We start from the raw sequence: 11766 nt of genomic DNA, 5'->3' as shown, positions 1-11766 counted from the left end.
TATTTCCTTACAGATTACATTCCTACTTCTCCATTAGCCATCAAGCCCTTAATTGATTTGGGCATAGATGCTGCGGTTCTAATGTGCCTTAGAGATATTAGGCATAACAAGTTTGAAGATTCCTTAATTGGAACAGTAGAAACAAGCTTAGGACAAGGTCTAGTATACTTCAACTGTTATCCAAACAAAACGGTGAGTCTAATGGACAGAAACATTCTTGACTCTATTTTTAAATATCCACTTTCATGGCCTTGACATGAAAAAAGGATCAATTCCAGCAGCTTTGATCTATAGGATTCAGTACAAAGTAATGAATACTTGTGCATCTAGAGTCCTGTTAAAACCTCAAAGAGGAGAAAAAACTTTGTTTATCACTGATATGACAATGGCTAACGTTTCTCTCCTGCGAAAAATAAAATGGGATGAAGTAACTCTTCCCGAAAGATGGGTTATGGATAAGGCCACGTTGTCTGTTCCCCGACCCACTCCAACCATAGAGCAAATTAAGCAGGATAACTCCGGTAAGGTAGAAATAACCTTCAATAGGAGAAATTCTTTTTCATCAAGAATAGAAGTCTCTAGGTCTGAATATGAGTAAGCCAGAAGGTCTTTTTCAGTTAGAACCCGTTCAATTCCAGTAGGACCAACCAGATCTGAGTCACACAACCAGTTCCCTACTGTAAACCTCCAATGATTAGATACTACTTCTAGTATACCTAGAACAATGTACAACCAAGAACAGAAGGACGACCAAAAGTCAATCCAATCCCCAACTTATTCTTCTATGGAACCTTATGATGTTATCTGACAACTTTAGCATTGATAAGGAAACCCTTAGGAAAGACTTTTATTCTTCGGAAAAAGAACTTCAAAGGAGATGGTTTTTCCAACATTACAAGGGTACAAACAGAAAACTGATCCAAGACAAGTTCTACGAATTTGTCGAAAGAGTCAAAATTAATGTCCTTTTCTTTGATTGGTTTCATGCTTATGCCATCAGGAAGAATATAGATTACCCTTGGAAATAAGATATCATAGGTGATCCAACAACAAATGTCATAAAAAATTGGCAAATGAAGGACGGTGAGTTAGTCCAATCAGAATTACCTCCCGCAACACAATATCAACTACCAAATGTCAAAGACAGTAACAATAAATCTGTCATGGAAATTCCATTCAAGACAAAAGATGTCAATGAGGAAGTAACCTCCAAAGATATTAAGAGCCTAATGGAACAGACAAACTATACCAATAAATATTTACAAGTTTTAGTAGAAACCATTAAAACTAAGGTAGTCCCTAAACAAAAATCAGTTGAGGAAGCTTCACCAAGTATTCCCATTGAAAAACCATTATCCAAACCTTTCAAAGTGAGTGATAAAGCTAAACGAAAAATTAGGGAACTTAGAAAAGCTAAATCCTTAATTGAAGGAGTAGGAGACAACCATAGTGAATTACTAAACAAAATTGGTAGCTTACTTAAGGTTATTCCAGAAACTCCCCAAACCTCGGAAAATAAATCCAAAATGGTAACGAGAAGTACTTCCAAATTAATTAATGTTATTAATGAAGATAGTGACCAAAACTCAGATAATGCAACTGAGATAGGATCAGTATCAGAAAAGAATATAAATCAAATTAATTCCAAACACTAGAAAACACCCTCCAAATTATATTATCAACGTCCAACTGTCCCTGACCTTCTATTAGAAGAAAGAGGTGAAAAAAATTTTAAGAGTTTTTGTGCAAACAACATCTATGAATGGAACATAGATGCACAAACTGAGTATAACATCATGAATACACTCCAACATATGACCATGGTAGCAACAGCCTACCAAACCTCCCATGAATGTTCGGAAGAAACCATTATAGATATTTTAGTGGCAGGATTTTCCGGACAATTAAAAGGTTGGTGGGATAATTATCTTACGAATGAAGAAAAATAAAAAATTTACAGCATAGTTAAGACAGATCTCAATGGAAAATTCATTACTAATGACGAAGATAAGGAGATTCTTGACGCTGTTAATACATTAATTTTTACAATAGCTCAACACTTCATTGGAGACCCATCTCTATGGAAAGATAGGTCTGCAGAATTGTTGTCAAACCTTAAGTGTAGAACCTTAGCAGAATTTAGGTGGTACAGAGACACTTTCCTAACTATGGTTTACACCAGAGAAGATAGTCAACAACTTTTTTGGAAAGAAAAATTTCTAGCCGGTCTTCCCAGATCATTAGGAGACAAAGTTAGAAATAAAATCTGTAGTCAATCTGCCAATGGAGACATTCCATATGAAAGCTTAAGCTACGGTCAATTAATTTCTTATGTCCAAAAGGTAGCCTTAAAAATTTGTCAGGATGACAAAATTCAGAGGCAATTAGCCAGAGAAAAGGCTCAAACGAAGAAGGATTTAGGTTCTTTCTGCGAACAATTTGGTCTACTGGTCTGTCCAAAAAAAGAAAAAACAATCCTCTAGGAAAGAAATCCATGAGAATAAACCAGTCAATAAAAGGAGATTTCCAAGAAGGAGATACTCACACAAACCCTCAACTAGTAAAGAAATGGAAAATCCTAAACAAGTAATAAAATAAAAAATAACATGTTACAATTGTGGAAAACAAGGCCACATTAGTAAATATTGTAGACTAAAGAAGAAGTTAAGAAACCTTAACTTAGAACCAGCAATTGAAGAGCAAATAAACAATTTGCTTATAGAAACCTCGGAGGAAGAAACATAAACTTCTTCCTCCGTGCTCTCCGATGAAGACCTAAACCTAATCCAACAAGATGACCAACTATCATCAATAAATGATGATGGGCAAATCAATACTTTAACGAGAGAACAAGATCTCTTGTTTGAAGCAATCAATTCCATACCTGACCCCCAGGAAAAGAAGGTTTTTTTGGAAAAACTCAAGAAAACATTAGAGGTAAAACCTAGACAAAAGGATTTTATTACAAATAATAAATTTGATGTAAGTAACATATTCAAAAGATTAGAAAACTCTTCAGCCAAACCAACAACAATCCAAGATCTTCAAACAGAGATAAACAATCTAAAAAAGGAAGTGAAAGAACTTCGTCAACAAGAAATTCATCAGATCATTCTTTCTCAGCTTAAGGAAGATAGTGATTCTGAAAGTGTTAACAACAATGATGGAAACCCACTAAATAATCTAGAAGTTGATATGTTTATGGGATTAATCAATAAGATTAAAATCCAAAATTTTTACATAAACATAAAAATAATTATTAATGATTTTGTTTTAGATACAATAGCCCTATTTGACACAGGGGCTGATTCAAACTGCATTTTAGAAGGATTAATTCTTACAAAACTCTTCGAGAAAACCTCATAAAAACTCAGCACAACAAATGGATCAAAATTAAAGATTAATTTTAAGTTATCAAATGCAATCATCGAAAACCAAGGTCTTAGGATTAACACAAACTTTCTTCTGGTAAAAAACCTTAAGAATGAAGTAATCCTAGGAACTCCCTTCATTAGAGCCTTGTTTCCCATTCAAATATCTAATGAAGGAATAACTACAAATTATTTAGGAAGAAAAAATATATTTAATTTCTCTACTAAACCAATCTCCAAGAATATAAATCTTATAGAAAATAAGATTAACCAAATTAACTTCTTAAAAGAAGAAGTATTTTTTAATAATATTCAGATACAACTGGGAAAGCCTCAAATAAAAGAAAAAATTCAATCTTTATTAAGTCATATCGAATCAACTGTCTGTTCTGATTTGCCACATGCATTTTTGGGATAGAAAGAAACATATTGTTGATCTCCCTTATGAGAAAGACTTTCGGGAAAAAAAAATTCCCACAAAAGCCAGACCAATTCAAATGAACGAAGAACTCCTTTAATACTGCCAAAAGGAAATCAAGGATTTGCTTGATAAAGGCCTAATCCGGAAAAGAAAAAGCCCATGGTCTTGTGCCGCTTTTTATGTCAATAAACAATCTGAGCTTGAGCGAGGAACACCTCGCTTAGTCATAAATTACAAACCACTGAATCAGGCATTACAATGGATTAGGTATCCTATTCCAAACACAAAAGATTTACTTCACAGATTAAATTCTACAAAAATATTTTCAAAATTTGATATGAAATCTGGATTTTGGCAAATCCAAATTCAAGAATCAGATAGGTACAAAACAACTTTTACTGTACCTTTCGGGCAATATGAATGGAATGTGATGCCATTCGGACTGAAGAATGCCCCTTTAGAATTTCAAAAATTATGAATGATATTTTTAATCCCTATTCAAAATTTGTCATTGTCTACATAGATGATGTTTTAATCTTTTCCCAAAACATTGACCAACATTTCAAACATCTCCAGACTTTCATCCATATCATTAAACAAAATGGTTTGGCAGTCTCCAAATCAAAAATCAATCTTTTCCAAACTCGAATTCGATTCCTTGGTCACAATATATATCAAGGTACAATCATTCCAATAGAAAGGTCATGCTAGCAAATTTCCCAACCAAATCTTAGACAAAATCCAGTTACAAAGATTTCTAGGTTGTCTAAATTATGTAGGAGAATTTGTCCCCTATTTAAACAATATTGTTAAGCCATTGCATGATAGGCTGAAGAAAAATCCGCCTCCTTGGTCTGATCTCCATACCCAAACAGTTAATGAGATCAAACTCAAAGTCCAATCTATAAAATGTCTATATCTTCCTATTCCTCAGGCATTTAAAATTGTCGAAATCGATGCATCAGACATAGGTTATGGTGGCATCCTCAAACAAAGAGTACATGGTCAAGATCATGTCATTGCATATACATCAAAACATTGGAATCCTGCACAATTAAAATATTCAATTGTTAAAAAGGAAGTTTTAGCAATTGTTTTGTGCATTTCCAAATTTCAATCTGATTTACTAAATCAAAATTTTTTAATAAGGGTTGATTGGAAATCAGCCAAAGACATTCTTCAAAAAGATGTTAAAAATCTTGCATCAAAACAAATTTTTGCTAGATGGCAAGCAATCTTGAGTGTCTTTGATTTTGAAATAGAATACTTCAAGGGCACCTCAAATTCTCTACCTGACTACCTCACACATGAATTTTTACAGAAAAATATTGATGCCTCCTAAGGTGTCAAGCTCCTCCGGGAGAGAAGGAAGATCGAGTAGTAAAGGAAAGAAGTTCTTTTTAGCTCTACTAGAGCCAATAATAAAAAAGACAACTTCATCATCCTCTGGGTCACCTACCTAGACTGGGTCATCAACCCAAAAAACAAAAATTGAAGGGTCATTGACCCAAATAGCTACCATTAAACCTGAGTCATCCACTCAGGACTCCCCCAAACTAGTAATAGCAAAACAGACCGTGGCTGACTACGCCTGGTCAATTCAAACCCTTCAGGCCTTAGAAGACATAGGCCTTACCAAAATCCCAAAATTAGCCAAGAAAACCTGGGCAGAAATGGCCTCAGAATCAGACGATGATTCTGAAACAGATCTCCATAAACAAATCCAAAAGACCAAACAAACCAAGACAGTTTGTAACCCAAAAGAAAAATGAACGTTGGCTCAACAAGATCCAACACCAAAACCCACCAACAACTATATTCCAAAAGATAAATTTTTTAATGTCCTCCAAATGGAACTAGAATATTGGGACAAAAATCCCTTCAAAGCAACCGCCAAAGTCTTCCCCCAAGGATTCCATTATAGGCCAACAGCCCTCAATAAAACCAGAAAGTTCTATAAATTTATTCTAGTAGATACAAATTCAGTATCCATTAAGCATTTCAAAGACTCAAAAGATCCAAGCTTAAATACCCACTCCACAATCCAAATTCTGAAAGTAATGCAGCCACGACAGTACGGGACTAATCTTAACCAACCCAAAAAGTTTTCTGCACCATTTGACCCAGTAGGATACACTTATTGTTACTTCCTATATATATATATATATATATATATATATATATATATATATATATATATATATATATATATATATAGTCTCATTCATCATGGACAATAATCCATGGGAGTTTCTCGACATTGATGACTCAGACCTTGCATCCTTTGTTTGCCCTTCTAGCCCAAACCTGTTTTCCTCCAGTTTAGCAACAATTACTCCTGGTTTCGTAAGGGTCGTACAAGCTACCATGATGAATCGACAATTTAGGGAGCCACTACCAACTTAAGAATTCATAATGCATGCCCACCAAGTAACCCAACGTTAATTTAACATGAATCTGTGGTTATATGCTTTAGATTTTGTTCAATCACAATGTCAGCTACCGTAAAAAATTTATTGTATTTGATACACCTAAGCATTCAATTGATTGTTGAATTTGTATAATTGTAGGATTGGTAAATGCTGATAACATACCTCACGAAACACCGTTAGTGTCCATTGATTATACTTTTGATCGTGTACCTTTAACGGTTGTCATTGTCAAAACTTGTAGCGCCAACGGTTTAGGCGACATGAGAGTTATGCTCATGGTAGTCAAGTTCAATTCATTCTCTAACGATTACATTTCTATTTTTCGGATATTCATTCATGAGAGTTTTAATTTTAGGATCCTACAAGGACTATTGATGCCACTTTAAAACATACAATCATAGAAGATAAAGATGAAAAAGATGATGGAGCTCACAAACCAAGATGGAGGGGGGGGTGAATTGGATTCTAAATCAAATCGGACCTTTTTTTAAATTAGAGAAAAAAAAATTCTTTTTCACGGATCGTATCACAAACTTTTGATAAACCAATATTTAATCAATCACCCTTTACACTAAATCATTTGTTAAAGTTCTTTCTTCAAAAAGATATTTTCTTTAACCTTCAATAAATTGATCAAGACCAGAATGAGAAAAAAAAGATAAGATCAATAGAAGAAGCATACCAATTTTCATACTGGTTCACTCTCTATCTCTAGAGAAGCTAATCCAGTTATCTAATCCAACCCGAATTAGATTTTCACAATGCATATAAAATTCTTACAAGAAATCTTAGTTCCTACCCCAGAAAAAGAGACTAAGGTACCCAACCCTAGGGTCCTTTGTGAATAAGAGCCTAAGAGAAACCTACCCTTAGCCCAAACTAAAAAAAACCTATTCTAGCATGCCTTAAAAAAAATTCATGTACATACTAACCATCTGTAAACCATACCAAAAGTAGAGCCACAGAAAGACACAACCTAATCAATCATATGCAAGATCCTTGCTTGAATGAATTAGTGCCTTCTAGAGCACAAAAGAAATTCACAACTCACTTTTCACAATATGATCTTCATAATTAAAGATTAGAAGTTGTGAGTCACACTATATCTAAGCATTTTTTTCTTCTCTCTTTATCACTTATTTCAGCTCATACAATTTCACACTTAATTTTTCCACACTCTGAAGTCAGAACACAATGTGGCTATTTATAGAGAGAACAATTATTATTGCCAGTAATTGATTAAATATACAATGTAATCGATTATTTTGAAGAAGTAATTGATTATATTATCATTTCAATCGAAAGTGTTCTTTTCAAAATCTGGAAAACTTTCAAGAACAATGTAATTGATTAGATTCTTGATGTAATTGATTAAAATGTTCTTGATCACTTTAGACAAACTTTTAAGAGAGAAATAATTGATTACGATCATCTAGTAATCAATTAAAGTAGAGACTCCTAAAAATCCAATCATTGTCTCAAAAAGAACTGTGTGATTGATTAAACCGATATGAAAACTTCTTTGCAAGCTACAAATACTTATGTAATCGATTACGATCAGCCTATAATCGATTAAAACAAAAAGTTTTAAACACAGAAGAAATTTTCTAACTTTAGAACCTTTCTTCTTACTTCTACATGATGATGCATGATGCATATATGAAAAGATAGAGACTAAGATGCAACACACAATATATCAATCAATAGAAATGCCGCTCAAGAGAGTTGGACATGTAAAAGACAAAACTAAGTCTTCATGTTGCTCCCCCTATCTCTAACAAAAGATTTTAGCCAATATAAGTCGAACATTCTGTCTTAGTTCTGCAAGAGGTAAATGTCTTACTCTTATTGTTAATTTCTTACTTTTTATGTCGTATATAATTTATTTTTTATTGAGCTGAGTGGTATACTTTACAGGCTGTTGTGTTTTGTCCTTTTCCTCCTCACTCCAAATGTTATTTGAATATTACACTGCACAATGTTGTCTTGGTAATGCTTTTGCATTTTAGGCTACCAATAATTTTTGTATTCACAAATTTGTATTGTATGCTCATATGTTGTTAATAGTTGACACATGTGTTTCTGAAGGAGAATTGATCTCTTGTCAAGAAGTATGTATTTTGTGCGTGCAACATGTCATGAATTGTATTTCAACAATGATTTTATCGCTTATGTTTGTTTTTATGGTATTAATTATGTATGTTCCAAGAATTTTATGTGTAATCTTACTTTATTTTATGGATTATCATTTAAGTTCAATCGTAATGTCTTTTTAATAATAGTAGTAATTCCAGTTTACATTAAAAGGAGATTACTAAGGATTTGGGAAAATAAATATTGAGAGGGATGACACATCAGTAAAATTGTTTGCTTTCATTTAAGGATTAATTTTTCTTTTAAAATACTATTGTAGATTAATTCATATTTAAGTACTCATAGTTTTACATCAATCATTAAAGCAAACTATTAAAATTGAACATGTTTTATTTATTTAATATAATAGGTAAAATAATTAGATCACTTAAATATATGTATTTTTCATAAATATTTAAATAAATTATATTTATATTGATTATTTAAATATATGCATTTTTCTTAAAAGCTATTTTAGATAAATTATATTTTTTTTGTAAATTAATATATATAAATTATTAAACTAAAAAAATTAAAACAAATTAATTTTTTTATATAAACTGTAAGAAAAAATAGAACACAATTTCTTAAAAAAAACTAAAAGAAATAACAAAAAAGCCAAAAAAAAAACACAATTCACATTCTGAGTCTTAAAAAAAAAGCCTTACAACATCCCAATATAGTAAGGTCGATTTTGAAAAAAAAGGTACCTTATAAAATTGGTTCCTCAGGAATTGATTTTATAACTTTAAAAAAAAAACGAAGGTGAGAAATTGGTTTGGAGAGATTGTATTTGTCACCTTTAATAGTATTTTGTTTTATTTGTGTAAATAATTTTTGGATTATATTATTTGAATAAATTTTTATTTTTTTATATTATTAGGGTGACAAAATCCAGGTAGGGGTCCAAGTCCCCCTTCCTTTTGTACTTCTTTTATATATATATATATATATATATATATGTATTTTTAAAATAGTTAGTATAAAATTAATTTTATATGGTGTAAAATAATGATAGTTAAGTTAAAATAGTGTAAAATTGTAAAAAATAAAGTTATATTTGTTATTATTACAATAATAGTTAAGGTGATAATTAATGTAAAATTACATAAAATTAATTATTTGTGTGTTGTAATAATCATAATGATTAAAATTGTTATTATTTAAAATAAAAATTATTTTAATTTTATGTGTAAAAATATTAAATATTTTTTTAAATTATTATTTATTATAAATTAGACATTAAAAAAGTACAAAGGAAGAAAGAAATTAACCCCTCTAATAGATTTCTGGATTCGTTGCTGATTATAAAATGTGATTTAAAACAAATATCATATTAGTCAAATTGTTTAGTAAAGATTGTTCATTGATAACGTAATACTTTGCACATGTAATATAGTAAAATAAAAATGTATAAAAATAGTGTTAAAAAATAAAATTCTTTTCAAAATGATTAGTCATGACATTGAAAAGCTAGAGATACAAGCAATACACGGGCTAGTGAAGCACATTGGTCTTCGACCACATAGTCACGTTCCGTTCTATTATTTTACGGGTCCACATGAAAAGTATGTCCGTCTTGGAAGATTGTGATTACAGCGTTGGATGCTCGAGTTGTGAATGATGATATACGTACTTGTTTACTTTTCATGTAATATATATTTCAGTCAATCAAACGGTGTTACTAAAGTTCATTGGATGCAAAGTTGTTTCAAGAAGTTATACTTTTTTGTGTGACCAAATTCATGAAAATATACTTATTCATTTTTCATGTAGTATATTTCAGTCAATCAAACGGTGACACTAATGTTCATTGGATGCAAAGTCGTTTCATTAATTTCCTCTTAATTACCATTCAACGAATTTCACAATCAAAATGCACTTTTAGGAACTGGTAGGGTTCATTTTGCCTTTGGGGGAATAAAGTGAGTGTGATGGAGCACAAATCCTTTTCCTAAAGGATAAAAAATTCGTTGAAGGAAATTGAAGTTGGAGAATGGGATCCACACTTCCTTTGGCTTTCCAACAGAAATTACTGTAATAATGGCTAATGAGGAGTAGTATTGTTCACGCAACGCTGGAAATTACTAGCCATTCATAAGTATGTGATGCTCATTTAACCTTGTAGGACAAAAAGAAGTGTAGCAGGCATCATCAACTACCAAGAGAGCAATTTCCTTGCCGTCTAAGTTATTGTTTAAGCAACATATACAACAATGATTTTGGTTTCACAGCTTCTCAATTGGATATTTACTTACTGTAAAAAAAATGGATATTTACCTAATATGTTAGTGAAAAAAAAGAACCTAAACATATCGCATCTAAAGGTATGTTTGAGTTGTCAGTCAAAAATATTACAACAATCGTTTCAATGCAGACATCCAATAGACCAACGCAAAAGTAAGTTGCGATTCGTTTACATACGTAATTTTGAGGCTTCCCAATATTTGCTCAAACATATACTCGAAGTCCAATTGCATCACCACAATATTTAAAGCTAATAATCATACCAAAAAATACATTTTCATTTTAAAATTATAGAGGGAAATTATATGCAAAAATACATTTCAAATCTATAATTATTCGGGATTGAGTTTAAATATTTTAAATTTATTGGGAATAAGCTTAAGAAACTGATACATTAACTAAAAGTTGTTGGCACAAGTGATTTGATACTTTAATTTCTTAATAAAGGTCTAAGGTTTGATTTCCGATTTGAACATAAAGTAACAACTAGATGTATTATTTTACTCTAAAAATGGACCAATCTGATGTGGGAGGAGGATTATACCAAAAAATAAGAAAGGAGCTCATACACTATGGATACATCAAGTGTGAAAGGTGGTCCTTCAGAGATGCACCTATGTCTAAGCCAACGTGACTAACTAACGGACTAATGAATAATATCTCCCTGTTTACTCGCAATTATTTCAAGCCCCGGTCTTCCTTTTTTCCTCCTTGAATACACTTTTTAACTCGTGGCCTTCTTTTGAGTCAGGTCCAAGACTCGATCCATGCCATCCAGTTTAGGCTCAATTATTACATTGCACACGTTATTATTTAAAAGAATCTTAAATGGCTTACAATTAAATATAAGAAAGTTTGTGCTTAATCAACTACCCATTTATATATTTCAAGTTTTTAACCATTGTCAATTGCCCAAGGAAAATAAAGGATGTAGGTCGATGATGTGCTAGGTGTGCCTGCGTAGGACATGTTTAGTATTAAAATCATCTCGAATTGTACTTTCAAGGACCCATTTAAGATTTTTTCTTTAATTTCAGGGACTAATTTGACAATGTTATACACTTTTAAGTACTAAAATGGTAAGCTTATGTAGAATTTTACATCTACTTCAACTGTTTCTTTTCTAAGAGATTGAATATTGTAAAAAAGAGAGAGAGAAGAG

Source organism: Glycine max, chromosome 6 (genome assembly GCF_000004515.6).
Source record: "Glycine max cultivar Williams 82 chromosome 6, Glycine_max_v4.0, whole genome shotgun sequence".
Classification (NCBI taxonomy): Eukaryota; Viridiplantae; Streptophyta; class Magnoliopsida; order Fabales; family Fabaceae; genus Glycine; species Glycine max.
The sequence above is the reverse complement of the archived record's forward strand: the minus strand, read 5'-3'. Positions refer to the sequence as shown.